Source organism: Salvelinus namaycush, unplaced genomic scaffold (genome assembly GCF_016432855.1).
Source record: "Salvelinus namaycush isolate Seneca unplaced genomic scaffold, SaNama_1.0 Scaffold258, whole genome shotgun sequence".
In the NCBI taxonomy this organism is placed as follows: domain Eukaryota; kingdom Metazoa; phylum Chordata; class Actinopteri; order Salmoniformes; family Salmonidae; genus Salvelinus; species Salvelinus namaycush.
The window spans coordinates 121,712-138,079 of NW_024059430.1; positions in this window are offsets into that span (position 1 = coordinate 121,712).

The window sequence follows — 16,368 nt, forward strand, 5'->3', positions numbered from 1 at the left end:
TATTTGCCAAGAGAGTTTTCATCTATACTCTTCGTGGCTGTTTATTTACCACTACAGACGGATGCTGGTACTAAGACCGCACTCAGTCAGCTGTATAAGGAAAATAGCAAACAGGAAACCGCTCACCCAGAGACGGCGCTCCTAGTGGCCGGAGACTTTAATGCAGGGAAACTTAAATCAGTTTTACCTCATTTCTATCAACATGTTAAATGCGCAACCAGAGTGAAAAAAATCTAGATCACCTCTACTCCAGACACAGAGACACATACAAAGCTCTCCCTCGCCCTCCATTTGGTAAATCTGACCACAATACTATCCTCCTGATTCCTGCTTACAAGCTAAAATTAAAGCAGGAAGCACCAGTGACTCGGGTTTTTTAAAAAGTGGTCAGATGAAGCAGATGCTAAACTACAGGACTGTTTTGCTATCACAGACTGGAACATGTTCCGGGATTCTTCCGATTGCATTGAGGAGTACACCACATCATTCACTGGCTTTATAAATATCTTCATCAGGGACATCATCCCCACAGTAGCTGTACGTACATACCCCAACCAGAAGCCATGAATTACAGGCAGCATTCGCACTGAGCTAAAGGGTAGAGCTGCCACTTTCAAGGTGCTGGACTCTAACCCAGAAGCTGATAAGAAATCCTGCTATGCCTCCGACGAACCATCAAACAGGCAAAACGCCAATACAGGGCTAAGACTGAATCGTACTACACCAGCTCCAACGCAGTGCTTGTGGCAGGGCTTGCAAACTATTACAGACTACAAAGGAAGCACAGCCGCGAGCTTCCCAGTGAGACGAGCCAAATCGCTTCTGTGCTCGCTTCGAGGCAAGCAACACTGAGGCATGCATGAGAGCACCAGCTGTTCTGGATGACTGTGTGATCACGCTCTAGTCGATGTGAGTAAGACATTTAAACAGGTCAACATTCACAAGGCCGCAGGGCCAGACAGATTACCAGGACGTGTGCTCTATGCTTGTGCTGACCAACTGGCAGGTGTCTTCACTGACATTTTCAACATGTCCCTGATTGAGTCTGTAATGCCAACATGATTCAAGCAGACCACCATAGTCCCTGTGCCCAAGAAGACTAAGGCAACCTGCCTAAATGACTACAGACCCGTAGCACTCAAATCCGTAGCCATGAAGTGCTTTGAAAGGTTGGTCATGGCTCACATCAACACCATTATCCCAGAAACCCTAGACCCACTCCAATTTGCATACCGCCCAAACAGATCCACAGATGATGGAATCTCTATTACACTTAACACTTCCCTTTCCCACCTGGACAAAAGGAACACCTACGTGAGAATGCTATTCATTGACTACAGCTCAGCGTTCAACACCATAGTACCCTCAAAGCTCATCACTAAGCTAAGGATCTTGGGACTAAACACCTCCCTCTACAACTGGATCCTGGACTTCCTGACGGGCCGCCCCCAGGTGGTGAGGGTAGGTAGCAACACATCTGCCACGCTGATCCTCAACACTGGAGCCCCTCAGGGGTGCGTGCTCAGTCCCCTCCTGTACTCCCTGTTCACCCACGACTGCGTGGCCAGGCACGACTCCAACACCATCATTAAGTTTGCAGACGACAGAGACAACGACAAGCCTATAGGGAGGACGTCAGAGACCTGGCCGGGTGGTGTCAGAATAACAACCTGTCCCTCAACGTAACCAAGACTAAGGAGATGATTGTGGACTAAAGGAAAAGGAGGACCGAGCACGCCCCCATTCTCATCGACGGTGCTGTAGTGGAGCTGGTTGAGAGCTTCAAGTTCCTTGGTGTCCACATCACCAACAAACTAGAATGGTCCAAACACACCAAGACAGTCGTAAAGAGGGCACGACAAAACCTATTCCCACTCAGGAAACTAAAAAAGATTTGGCATGGGTCCTCAGGTCCTCAAAAGGTTCTACAGCTGCACCATCGAGAGCATCCTGACTGGTTGCATCACTGCCTGGTATGGCAACTGCTCAGCCTCCGACCGCATGGCCCTACAGAGGGTAGTGCGAGTACGGCCCAGTACATCACTGGGGCTAAGCTGCACGGTGTCAGAGGAAGGCCCTAAACAATAATCAAAGACCCAGCCACCCCAGTCATAGACTGTTCTCTCTACCACCGCACGGCAAGCGTTACCGGAGGGCCAAGTCTAGGACCAAAAGGCTTATCAACAGTTTTTACCCCCAATCCGTAAGACTCCTGAACAGGTCATCAAATGGCTACCCGGACTTTTACGCTGCTGTTACTTTCTGTTTATCATATGTGCATAGTCACCTTAACTATACATTCTTGCACATACAACCTCAATTAGCCCGACTAACCAGTGCCTGTATATAGCCTCGCTACTGTATATAGCCTCACTACTGTATATAGCCTCTCTACTGTATATAGCCTCACTACTCTATATAGCCTCTCTACTGTATATAGCCTCACTACTATATATAGCCTCTCTACTGTATATAGCCTCACTACTCTATATAGCCTCTCTACTGTATATAGCCTCACTACTATATATAGCCTCTCTACTGTATATAGCCTCACTACTATATATAGCCTCTCTACTGTATATAGCCTTGCCACTGTATATAGCCTCGCCACTCTATATAGCCTCTCTACTGTATATAGCCTCTCTACTGTATATAGCCTCACTATTATTCACTGTCTTTTTACTGTTGTTTTTTCCCCTTACTAATCTATTGTTCACATAATATATATTATTTACTTAAATTGCACTGTTGGTTAGGGCCTGTAAATAAGCATTTCACTGTCAGGTCTACACCTGTTCTATTCGGTGCGCCTGACAAATAAACTTTGATTTGATTTGTTACAGATCACCTGGTTCAGCCTGATATCTCCCTGACTGACTCAATGGGAGGGGTCTCCAGGGGCCACCAGGGGCCCGAGGTGTTCAGGGGCCACAGCTTCACCATCACCTGCTCCACTCAGCCACAGTACCCAGGAGGCTCCTTCCTCCTCACGTTCACCGGCTCCAACAGAACCCAGACCCAGCCAGCTGTCAATCACTCTGCTGCCTTCCTCTTCCCTGCTACAGATGACTCCCACCAAGGGAACTACAGCTGTGTTTATGAGAATTATGTTTTCTCTCACAACTTCTCCTCTGAAAGCGATCTCCTCTCTCTCACCGTCACAGGTAACTGAACATGAACCAGACTTATAACTTTGCCATTGACAGATTTCCCACAGATCTATCTGATGTTGATCAGTCCCCTCATCAAAGGTGTTTCTGTTTGCAGCCTCTCCTCTGCCAGCCTCTCATGATGACTGTTTAGCTTGGAAGTCTGCTTTGCAAAATATGATGCAATCTCTATTACACTTAACACTGCCCTTTCCCACCTGGACAAAAGGAACACCTATGTGAGAATGCTGTTCATTGACTACAGCTCAGCGTTCAACACCATAGTACCCTCAAAGCTCATCACTAAGCTAAGGATCTTGGGACTAAACACCTCCCTCTACAACTGGATCCTGGACTTCCTGACGGGCCGCCCCCAGGTAGTGAGGGTAGGTAGCAACACATCTGCCACACTGATCCTCAACACTGGAGCCCCTCAGGGGTGCGTGCTCAGTCCCCTCCTGTACTCCCTGTTCACCCACGACTGCGTGGCCAGGCACGACTCCAACAGCATCATTAAGTTTGCAGACGACAGAACAGTGGTATGCCTGATCACCGACAAGCCTATGGGGAGGACGTCAGAGACCTGGCCGGGTGGTGTCAGAATAACAACCTGTCCCTCAACGTAACCAAGACTAAGGAGATGATTGTGGACTAAAGGAAAAGGAGGACCGAGCACGCCCCCATTCTCATCGACGGGGCTGTAGTGGAGCTGGTTGAGAGCTTCAAGTTCCTTGGTGTCCACATCACCAACAAACTAGAATGGTCCAAACACACCAAGACAGTTGTAAAGAGGGCACGACAAAACCTATTCCCACTCAGGAAACTAAAAGTATTTGGCATGGGTCCTCGGATCCTCAAAAGGTTCTACAGCTGCAACATCGAGAGCATCCTGACTGGTTGCATCACTGCCTGGTATGGTAACTGCTCAGGTTCCGACCGCATGGCCCTACAGAGGGTAGTGCGAGTACGGCCCAGTACATCACTGGGGCTAAGCTGCACGGTGTCAGAGGAAGGCCCTAAACAATTGTCAAAGACCCAGCCTCCCCAGTCATAGACTGTTCTCTCTACCACCGCACGGCAAGTGTTACCGGAGGGCCAAGTCTAGGACCAAAAGGCTTATCAACAGTTTTTACCCCCAATCCGTAAGACTCCTGAACAGGTCATCAAATGGCTACCCGGACTTTTACGCTGCTGGTACTTTCTGTTTATCATATGTGCATAGTCACCTTAACTATACATTATTGCACATACAACCTCAATTAGCCCGACTAACCAGTGCCTGTATATAGCCTCGCTACTGTATATAGCCTCACTACTGTATATAGCCTCTCAACTGTATATAGCCTCGCTACTGTATATATCCTCTCTACTGTATATAGCCTCTCTACTGTATATAGCCTCTCTACTGTATATAGCCTCGCTACTGTATAAAGCCTCACTACTGTATATAGCCTCTCTACTGTATATAGCCTCGCTACTGTATATAGCCTCACTACTGTATATAGCCTCTCTACTGTATATAGCCTCACTACTGTATATAGCCTCTCTACTGTATATAGCCTCTCTACTGTCTATCGTCTCTCTACTGTATATAGCCTCTCTACTGTATATAGCCTCTCTACTGTATATAGCCTCGCTACTGTTATAGCCTCCCTACTGTATAAAACCTCTCTACTGTCTAGCCTCACTGCTGTATATAGCCTCACTACTCTATATAGCCTCTCTACTGTATATAGCCTCTCTACTGTATATAGCCTCTACTGTATATAGCCTCTCTACTGTATATAGCCTCTCTACTGTATATAGCCTCACTACTGTATATAGCCTCACTACTGTATATAGCCTCTCTACTGTATATAGCCTCACTACTGTATATAGCCTCTACTGTATATAGCCTCTCTACTGTATATAGCCTCTCCACTGTATATAGCCTCGCTACTGTATATAGCCTCTCGACTGTATATAGCCTCTCGACTGTATATAGCCTCACTACTCTATATAGCCTCTCTACTGTATATAGCCTCTCTACTGTATATAGCCTCTCTACTGTATATAGCCTCTCTACTGTATATAGCCTCTCTACTGTATATAACCTCTACTGTCTATCGTCTCTCTACTGTGTATAGCCTCTCTACTGTATATAGCCTCTCTACTGTATATTGCCTCGCTGCTGTATATAACCTCACTACTCTGTATAGCCTCTCTACTGTATATAGCCTCACTACTGTGTATAGCCTCTCTACTGTATATAGCCTCTCTACTGTATATAGCCTCGCTACTGTTATAGCCTCCCTACTGTATATAGCCTCTCTACTGTATATAGCCTCGCTACTGTCATAGCCTCCCTACTGTATTTAACCTCTACCGTATATAGCCTCTCTACGGTATATAGCCTCTCTACTGTATATAGCCTCTCTACTGTATATAGCCTCTCTACTGTATATAGCCTCGCCACTGTCTATAGCCTCGCAACTGTATATAGCATCGCTACTGTATATAGTCTCTCTACTGAATTTTGCCTCGCTGCTGTTATTATTCACTGTCTTTTTACTGTTGTTTTTTCCCCTTACTAATATATTGTTCACATAATATCTATTTTTTACTTAAAAATTGCACTGTTGGTTAGGGCCTGTAAGTAAGCATTTCACTGTCAGGTCTACACCTGTTGTATTCGGGGGCGCATGACAAATAAACTTTGATTTGATTTGTTACAGATCTCCTGGTCCAGCCTGATATCTCCCTGACTGACTCAATGGGAGGGGTCTCCAGTGGCCACCAGGGGCCCGAGGTGTTCAGGGGCTACAGCTTCACCATCACCTGCTCCACTCAGCCACAGTACCCAGGAGGCTCCTTCCTCCTCACGTTCACCGGCTCCAACAGAACCCAGACCCAGCCAGCTGTCAATCACTCTGCTGCCTTCCTCTTCCCTGCTGCAGATGACTCCCACCAAGGGAACTACAGCTGTGTTTATGACAATTATGTTTTCTCTCATAACTTCTCCTCTGAGAGTGAGCTCCTCTCCCTCACCATCACAGGTAACTGAACATGAACCAGACTTGTAACTTTGTCATTGACAGATTTCCCACAGATCTATGTGATGATGATTAGTCCCCTCATCAAAGGTGTTTCTGTTTGCAGCCTCTCCTCTGCCAGCCTCTCACGATGACTGTATAGCTTGGAAGTCTGCTTTGCACAATAGATCACTCAGTCAAGAAGGAATCAAATACAACTTAAATATCCCAGAATGCTCTTGTATGTGAGTGTTCTCAGTGAAAGTCTCTACTCACTACCACTGTCACATGTCATGTTATTGTCATATCTAAATGAGGAAAGTAGTTGAGGAGCTACGTTTTCTTTTTCTCTCCTCTTGTTCCAGATGTCCTGCTTAAGCCTGATATCAACATATGTTGTCTCAGTGACTGTAGGCCCACTACTCATGTTGCCCTGTGAGGGAGGGTGCCTAGCACTGTTACATGCTGATGTTATTATCATATCTATAGGAAACTAGTTGAAGAGGTTTTTCTTCTTCTCTTTTATTGTTACAGATCTCCTGGTCCAGCCTGATATCTCCCTGACTGACTCAATGGGAGGGGTCTCCAGGGGCCACCAGGGGCCCGAGGTGTTCAGGGGCCACAGCTTCACCATCACCTGCTCCACTCAGCCACAGTACCCAGGAGGCTCCTTCCTCCTCACGTTCACCGGCTCCAACAGAACCCAGACCCAGCCAGCTGTCAATCACTCTGCTGCCTTCCTCTTCCCTGCTGCAGATGACTCCCACCAAGGGAACTACAGCTGTGTTTATGACAATTATGTTTTCTCTCATAACTTCTCCTCTGAGAGTGAGCTCCTCTCCCTCACCATCACAGGTAACTGAACATGAACCAGACTTGTAACTTTGTCATTGACAGATTTCCCACAGATCTATGTGATGATGATTAGTCCCCTCATCAAAGGTGTTTCTGTTTGCAGCCTCTCCTCTGCCAGCCTCTCACGATGACTATATAGCTTGGAAGTCTGCTTTGCACAATAGCTCACTCAGTCAAGAAGGAATCAAATACAACTTAAATATCCCAGAATGCTTTTGTATGTGAGTGTTATCTCAGTGAAAGTCTCTACTCACTACCACTGTCACATGTCATGTTATTGTCATATCTAAATGAGGAAAGTAGTTGAGGAGCTACGTTTTCTTTTTCTCTCCTCTTGGTCCAGATGTCCTGCTTAAGGCTGATATCAAAATATGTTGTCTCAGTGACTGTAGGCCCACTACTCATGTTGCCCTGTGAGGGAGGGTGCCTAGCACTGTTACATGCTGATGTTATTATCATATCTATAGGAAACTAGTTGAAGAGGTTTTTCTTCTTCTCTTTTATTGTTACAGATCTCCTGGTCCAGCCTGATATCTCCCTGACTGACTCAATGGGAGGGGTCTCCAGGGGCCACCAGGGGCCCGAGGTGTTCAGGGGCCACAGCTTCACCATCACCTGCTCCACTCAGCCACAGTACCCAGGAGGCTCCTTCCTCCTCACGTTCACCGGCTCCAACAGAACCCAGACCCAGCCAGCTGTCAATCACTCTGCTGCCTTCCTCTTCCCTGCTGCAGATGACTCCCACCAAGGGAACTACAGATGTGTTTATGACAATTATGTTTTCTCTCATAACTTCTCCTCTGAGAGTGAGCTCCTCTCCCTCACCATCACAGGTAACTGAACATGAACCAGACTTATAACTTTGTCATTGACAGATTTCCCACAGATCTATGTGATGATGATCAGTCCCCTCATCAAAGGTGTTTCTGTTGGCAGCCTCTCCTCTGCCAGCCTTCATCATCAGACACGTTGTAGTGCTGCTGCTCCTACTGACAGCCATCACCACCATATTCACCGCCATATTATACCTGTACTGTACTAAGGTAAAGACATTTTCTCAGACGTAGAGTTGGACAATTCCGGGTTTTCCCTAAATCCCAGTTGGATGTGGAGGGAATTCACAGGAAATCCAGAATCCTCCAACTAAGAATTTTGGAAAACCATTGATTTTATTGAAAGTTCCTTGAATTTTCCATCTCTGCTCCGACGTGCCTAAAGTCTGACTGTATTGATTAGTAGTCTGGTAGAGAGATGGTCTGTATTGATTAGTAGTCTGGTAGAGAGATGGTCTGTATTGATTAGTAGTCTGGTAGAGAGATGGTCTGTATTGATTAGTAGTCTGGTAGAGACTTGGTCTGTATTGATTAGTAGTCTGGTAGAGAGTTGGTCTGTATTGATTAGTAGTCTGGTAGAGAGTTGGTCTGTATTGATTAGTAGTCTGGTAGAGACTTGGTCTGTATTGATTAGTAGTCTGGTAGAGAGTTGGTCTGTATTGATTAGTAGTCTGGTAGAGAGTTGGTCTGTATTGATTAGTAGTCTGGTAGAGAGATGGTCTGTATTGATTAGTAGTCTGGTAGAGAGATGGTCTGTATTGATTAGTAGTCTGGTAGAGAGTTGGTCTGTATTGATTAGTAGTCTGGTAGAGAGATGGTCTGTATTGATTAGTAGTCTGGTAGAGAGTTGGTCTGTATTGATTAGTAGTCTGGTAGAGAGTTGGTCTGTATTGATTAGTAGTCTGGTAGAGAGTTGGTCTGTATTGATTAGTAGTCTGGTAGAGAGTTGGTCTGTATTGATTAGTAGTCTGGTAGAGAGTTGGTCTGTATTGATTAGTAGTCTGGTAGAGAGTTGGTCTGTATTGATTAGTAGTCTGGTAGAGAGTTGGTCTGTATTGATTAGTAGTCTGGTAGAGAGTTGGTCTGTATTGATTAGTAGTCTGGTAGAGAGTTGGTCTGTATTGATTAGTAGTCTGGTAGAGAGTTGGTCTGTATTGATTAGTAGTCTGGTAGAGAGTTGGTCTGTATTGATTAGTAGTCTGGTAGAGAGATTGGTCTGTATTGATTAGTAGTCTGGTAGAGAGTTGGTCTGTATTGATTAGTAGTCTGGTAGAGAGATTGGTCTGTATTGATTAGTAGTCTGGTAGAGAGTTGGTCTGTATTGATTAGTAGTCTGGTAGAGAGATGGTCTGTATTGATTAGTAGTCTGGTAGAGAGATGGTCTGTATTGATTAGTAGTCTGGTAGAGAGATGGTCTGTATTGATTAGTAGTCTGGTAGAGAGATGGTCTGTATTGATTAGTAGTCTGGTAGAGACTTGGTCTGTATTGATTAGTAGTCTGGTAGAGAGTTGGTCTGTATTGATTAGTAGTCTGGTAGAGAGATGGTCTGTATTGATTAGTAGTCTGGTAGAGAGTTGGTCTGTATTGATTAGTAGTCTGGTAGAGAGTTGGTCTGTATTGATTAGTAGTCTGGTAGAGAGATGGTCTGTATTGATTAGTAGTCTGGTAGAGAGTTGGTCTGTATTGATTAGTAGTCTGGTAGAGACTTGGTCTGTATTGATTAGTAGTCTAGTAGAGAGATGGTCTGTATTGATTAGTAGTCTGGTAGAGAGATGGTCTGTATTGATTAGTAGTCTGGTAGAGAGATGGGCTGTATTGATTAGTAGTCTGGTAGAGAGATGGTCTGTATTGATTAGTAGTCTGGTAGAGAGATGGTCTGTATTGATTAGTAGTCTGGTAGAGAGTTGGTCTGTATTGATTAGTAGTCTGGTAGAGAGTTGGTCTGTATTGATTAGTAGTCTGGTAGAGAGTTGGTCTGTATTGATTAGTAGTCTGGTAGAGAGTTGGTATGTATTGATTAGTAGTCTGGTAGAGAGTTGGTCTGTATTGATTAGTAGTCTGGTAGAGAGATGGTCTGTATTGATTAGTAGTCTGGTAGAGAGTTGGTCTGTATTGATTAGTAGTCTGGTAGAGAGATGGGCTGTATTGATTAGTAGTCTGGTAGAGAGTTGGTCTGTATTGATTAGTAGTCTGGTAGAGAGATGGTCTGTATTGATTAGTAGTCTGGTAGAGAGATGGTCTGTATTGATTAGTAGTCTGGTAGAGAGATGGTCTGTATTGATTAGTAGTCTGGTAGAGAGTTGGTCTGTATTGATTAGTAGTCTGGTAGAGAGATGGTCTGTATTGATTAGTAGTCTGGTAGAGAGATGGTCTGTATTGATTAGTAGTCTGGTAGAGAGATGGTCTGTATTGATTAGTAGTCTGGTAGAGAGATGGTCTGTATTGATTAGTAGTCTGGTAGAGAGATGGTCTGTATTGATTAGTAGTCTAGTAGAGAGATGGTCTGTATTGATTAGTAGTCTGGTAGAGAGTTGGTCTGTATTGATTAGTAGTCTGGTAGAGAGTTGGTCTGTATTGATTAGTAGTCTGGTAGAGAGTTGGTCTGTATTGATTAGTAGTCTGGTAGAGAGATGGTCTGTATTGATTAGTAGTCTGGTAGAGAGTTGGTCTGTATTGATTAGTAGTCTGGTAGAGAGATGGTCTGTATTGATTAGTAGTCTGGTAGAGAGATGGTCTGTATTGATTAGTAGTCTGGTAGAGAGTTGGTCTGTATTGATTAGTAGTCTGGTAGAGAGTTGGTCTGTATTGATTAGTAGTCTGGTAGAGAGATGGTCTGTATTGATTAGTAGTCTGGTAGAGAGTTGGTCTGTATTGATTAGTAGTCTGGTAGAGAGTTGGTCTGTATTGATTAGTAGTCTGGTAGAGAGTTGGTCTGTATTGATTAGTAGTCTGGTAGAGAGATGGTCTGTATTGATTAGTAGTCTGGTAGAGACTTGGTCTGTATTGATTAGTAGTCTGGTAGAGAGTTGGTCTGTATTGATTAGTAGTCTGGTAGAGAGTTGGTCTGTATTGATTAGTAGTCTGGTAGAGAGTTGGTCTGTATTGATTAGTAGTCTGGTAGAGAGATGGTCTGTATTGATTAGTAGTCTGGTAGAGACTTCGTCTGTATTGATTAGTAGTCTGGTAGAGAGTTGGTCTGTATTGATTAGTAGTCTGGTAGAGAGATGGTCTGTATTGATTAGTAGTCTGGTAGAGAGTTGGTCTGTATTGATTAGTAGTCTGGTAGAGAGTTGGTCTGTATTGATTAGTAGTCTGGTAGAGAGATGGTCTGTATTGATTAGTAGTCTGGTAGAGAGATGGTCTGTATTGATTAGTAGTCTGGTAGAGAGATGGTCTGTATTGATTAGTAGTCTGGTAGAGAGATGGTCTGTATTGATTAGTAGTCTGGTAGAGACTTGGTCTGTATTGATTAGTAGTCTGGTAGAGAGTTGGTCTGTATTGATTAGTAGTCTGGTAGAGAGATGGTCTGTATTGATTAGTAGTCTGGTAGAGAGTTGGTCTGTATTGATTAGTAGTCTGGTAGAGAGTTGGTCTGTATTGATTAGTAGTCTGGTAGAGAGATGGTCTGTATTGATTAGTAGTCTGGTAGAGAGTTGGTCTGTATTGATTAGTAGTCTGGTAGAGACTTGGTCTGTATTGATTAGTAGTCTAGTAGAGAGATGGTCTGTATTGATTAGTAGTCTGGTAGAGAGATGGTCTGTATTGATTAGTAGTCTGGTAGAGAGATGGGCTGTATTGATTAGTAGTCTGGTAGAGAGATGGTCTGTATTGATTAGTAGTCTGGTAGAGAGATGGTCTGTATTGATTAGTAGTCTGGTAGAGAGTTGGTCTGTATTGATTAGTAGTCTGGTAGAGAGTTGGTCTGTATTGATTAGTAGTCTGGTAGAGAGTTGGTCTGTATTGATTAGTAGTCTGGTAGAGAGTTGGTATGTATTGATTAGTAGTCTGGTAGAGAGTTGGTCTGTATTGATTAGTAGTCTGGTAGAGAGATGGTCTGTATTGATTAGTAGTCTGGTAGAGAGTTGGTCTGTATTGATTAGTAGTCTGGTAGAGAGATGGGCTGTATTGATTAGTAGTCTGGTAGAGAGTTGGTCTGTATTGATTAGTAGTCTGGTAGAGAGATGGTCTGTATTGATTAGTAGTCTGGTAGAGAGATGGTCTGTATTGATTAGTAGTCTGGTAGAGAGATGGTCTGTATTGATTAGTAGTCTGGTAGAGAGTTGGTCTGTATTGATTAGTAGTCTGGTAGAGAGATGGTCTGTATTGATTAGTAGTCTGGTAGAGAGATGGTCTGTATTGATTAGTAGTCTGGTAGAGAGATGGTCTGTATTGATTAGTAGTCTGGTAGAGAGATGGTCTGTATTGATTAGTAGTCTGGTAGAGAGATGGTCTGTATTGATTAGTAGTCTGGTAGAGAGATGGTCTGTATTGATTAGTAGTCTAGTAGAGAGATGGTCTGTATTGATTAGTAGTCTGGTAGAGAGTTGGTCTGTATTGATTAGTAGTCTGGTAGAGAGTTGGTCTGTATTGATTAGTAGTCTGGTAGAGAGTTGGTCTGTATTGATTAGTAGTCTGGTAGAGAGATGGTCTGTATTGATTAGTAGTCTGGTAGAGAGTTGGTCTGTATTGATTAGTAGTCTGGTAGAGAGATGGTCTGTATTGATTAGTAGTCTGGTAGAGAGATGGTCTGTATTGATTAGTAGTCTGGTAGTGGTGAAAAAAGTTCACATCTTGAGTAAAAGTAAAGATACCTTAATAGAAAATGACTCAAGTGAAAGTGAAAGACACCCAGTAAAAGACTACTTGAGTAAAAGTCTAAAAGTATTTGGTTAAATAATACTTAAGTATCAAAAGTGAAAGTAATAATTTCTAAGTCCTTATTGATATATCCAAACCAGACGGCATCATTTTATTTATTTATGTATTTACAGACAACCAGGGCACACTCCAACACTCTGACATCATTAACAGATAACTAGGGACACACTCCAACACTCAGACATCATTAACAGATAACCAGGGACACACTCCAACACTCAGACATCATTAACAGATAACCAGGGACACACTCCAACACTCAGACATCATTAACAGATAACCAGGGACACACTCCAACACTCAGACATCATTAACAGATAACCAGGGACACTCTCCAACACTCCAACACTCAGACATCATTAACAAACGAAGCATGTGTTTAGTAAGTCCACCAGATAAGAGTACTTTTGGTTGTCAGGGAAAATGTTTGGAGTAAAATATTTTCTTCCGGAATGTAGTGAAGTAAAAGTAAAAGTTGTCAAAAATATAAATAGCAACGTAAAGTACAGACACCCCAAAAAACTACTTTAATAGTACTTTCAAGTAGTTTTACTTAAGTCCTTTACACCACTGAGAGTTGGTCATGTGTGTTTTTGTGGTCAACCAGACTGTCTCTTTGTGCAGTGTCTCCCGGGACCACCAGGAGGCAGAGGAGAGAACAGTGTGAGCAGCACGGATCTTTATGTCAACGCCATGGAGATGGTCTCTCTGAGCTCCAGAGCTGAAGCTGGACCGGGAGAGGAGAGAGCAGCCCAGGGGACGGAGTAGGAGTAGAATGAAGCTGATCCTACATGCTGATCTTAGGTCAGTTTTGTGTTTTAAATCGATGGTCAGCAGTGGACTGGTGTTTAAAATGTGGTGACAAACCTGAAGTGGTTCTAATTTTAATAACAAGTTCAGAATTAGTTTATCTTTCTAGAACCTTGGAAGAAATCTAAAAGGAGTGACTGCAACCACCATTATTCCTTTTAGTTTGGTTTTTACCACCAAAGAAACATGGGGTTCTGGGTAACATGGGGTTCTGGGTAACATGGGGTTTTGGGTAACATGGGGTTTTGGGTAACATGGGGTTTTGGGTAACATGGGGTTTTGGGTAACATGGGGTTTTGGGTAACATGGGGTTTTGGGTAACATGGGGTTTTGGGTAACATGGGGTTTTGGTAACATGGGGTTTTGGGTAACATGGGGTTTTGAGTAACATGGGGTTTTGAGTAACATGGGGTTTTGAGTAACATGGGGTTTTGAGTAACATGGGGTTTTGGGTAACATGGGGTTTTGGGTAACATTGGGTTTTGAGTAACATGGGGTTTTGGGTAACATTGGGTTTTGGGTAACATGGGGTTTTTGGTAACATGGGGTTTTTGGTAACATGGGGTTTTGAGTAACATGGTGTTTTGGTAACATGGGGTTTTGGGTAACATGGGGTTTTGGGAACATGGTGTTTTGGTAACATGGGGTTTTGGGTAACATGGGTTTTGGGTAACATGGTGTTTTGATAACATGGGGTTTGGGGTAACATGGTGTTTTGGTAACATGGGGTTTGGGGTAACATGGGGTTTTGGTAACATGGGGTTTGGGGTAACATGGGGTTTTGGGTAACATGGGGTTTTGGGTAACATGGTGTTTTGATAACATGGGGTTTGGGGTAACATGGTGTTTTGGTAACATGGGGTTCTGGGTAACATGGGGTTTTGGGTAACATGGGGTTTTGGGTAACATGGGGTTTTGGTAACTTGGGGTTTTGATTTTTTTTAAATCCGTTTTGTGTTCCAGAATATATTTATTGCTTTTTGCTTTTGTCTTCATGTCTTTAGTGTCTCTTAGAATCTTTATTTTATTTAGTGTCTCTTAGATTCTTTATCTTCTTTAGTGTCTCTTAGATTCTTTATCTTCTTTAGTGTCTCTTAGATTCTTTATCTTATTTAGTGTCTCTTAGATTCTTTATCTTATTTAGTGTCTCTTAGATTCTTTATCTTATTTAGTGTCTCTTAGATTCTTTATCTTATTTAGTGTCTCTTAGATTCTTTATCTTATTTAGTGTCTCTTAGATTCTTTATCTTATTTAGTGTCTCTTAGATTCTTTATCTTATTTAGTGTCTCTTAGATTCTTTATCTTATTTAGTGTCTCTTAGATTCTTTATCTTATTTAGTGTCTCTTAGATTCTTTATCTTATTTAGTGTCTCTTAGATTCTTTATCTTATTTAGTGTCTCTTAGATTCTTTATCTTATTTAGTGTCTCTTAGATTATCTTATTTAGTGTCTCTTAGATTATCTTATTTAGTGTCTCTTAGATTCTTTATCTTGAAGTGTCTCCATTATTAGTTCATGTATTATTATAATCATCTGTTCATTCTTTGTATTTTGAAACATTTTTTAATAAAGGGGTTTGTTGTTGTTTACCTCTCATGATGTTATTGATTATAAATGTTATGATATTGATTATGATCTAGATTATTGTTATGATGTTGTTAGTAGTATATAGATAATGATGTTATTGATTATAAATGTTATGATATTGATTATGAAGTAGATTATAGTTATGATGTTTCTCTCTAAACTGTCATGTAATCAACTTGGACAGACTACAACATACAGTATGAATTAACTGAGATCAGTCTGTGTGATTCCCCTCTTGGACAGACTACAACATACAGTATGAATTAACTGAGATCAGTCTGTGTGATTCCCCTCTTGGACAGACTACAACATACAGTATGAATTAACTGAGATCAGTCTGTGTGATTCCCCTCTTGGACAGACTACAACATACAGTATGAATTAACTGAGATCAGTCTTGTGTGATTCCCCTCTTGGACAGACTACAACATACAGTATGAATTAACTGAGATCAGTCTGTGTGATTCTCCTCTTGGACAGACTACAACATACAGTATGAATTAACTGAGATCAGTCTTGTGTGATTCCCCTCTTGGACAGACTACAACATACAGTATGAATTAACTGAGATCAGTCTGTGTGATTCCCCTCTTGGACAGACTACAACATACAGTATGAATTAACTGAGATCAGTCTGTGTGATTCCCCTCTTGGACAGACTACAACATACAGTATGAATTAACTGAGATCAGTCTGTGTGATTCTCCTCTTGGACAGACTACAACATACAGTATGAATTAACTGAGATCAGTCTGTGTGATTCCCCTCTTGGACAGACTACAACATACAGTATGAATTAACTGAGATCAGTCTGTGTGATTCCCCTCTTGGACAGACTACAACATACAGTATGAATTAACTGAGATCAGTCTGTGTGATTCTCCTCTTGGACAGACTACAACATACAGTATGAATTAACTGAGATCAGTCTGTGTGATTCTCCTCTTGGACAGACTACAACATACAGTATGAATTAACTGAGATCAGTCTTGTGTGATTCCCCTCTTGGACAGACTACAACATACAGTATGAATTAACTGAGATCAGTCTGTGTGATTCTCCTCTTGGACAGACTACAACATACAGTATGAATTAACTGAGATCAGTCTTGTGTGATTCCCCTCTTGGACAGACTACAACATACAGTATGAATTAACTGAGATCAGTCTGTGTGATTCTCCTCTTGGACAGACTACAACATACAGTATGAATTAACTGAGATCAGTCTGTGTGATTCCCCTCT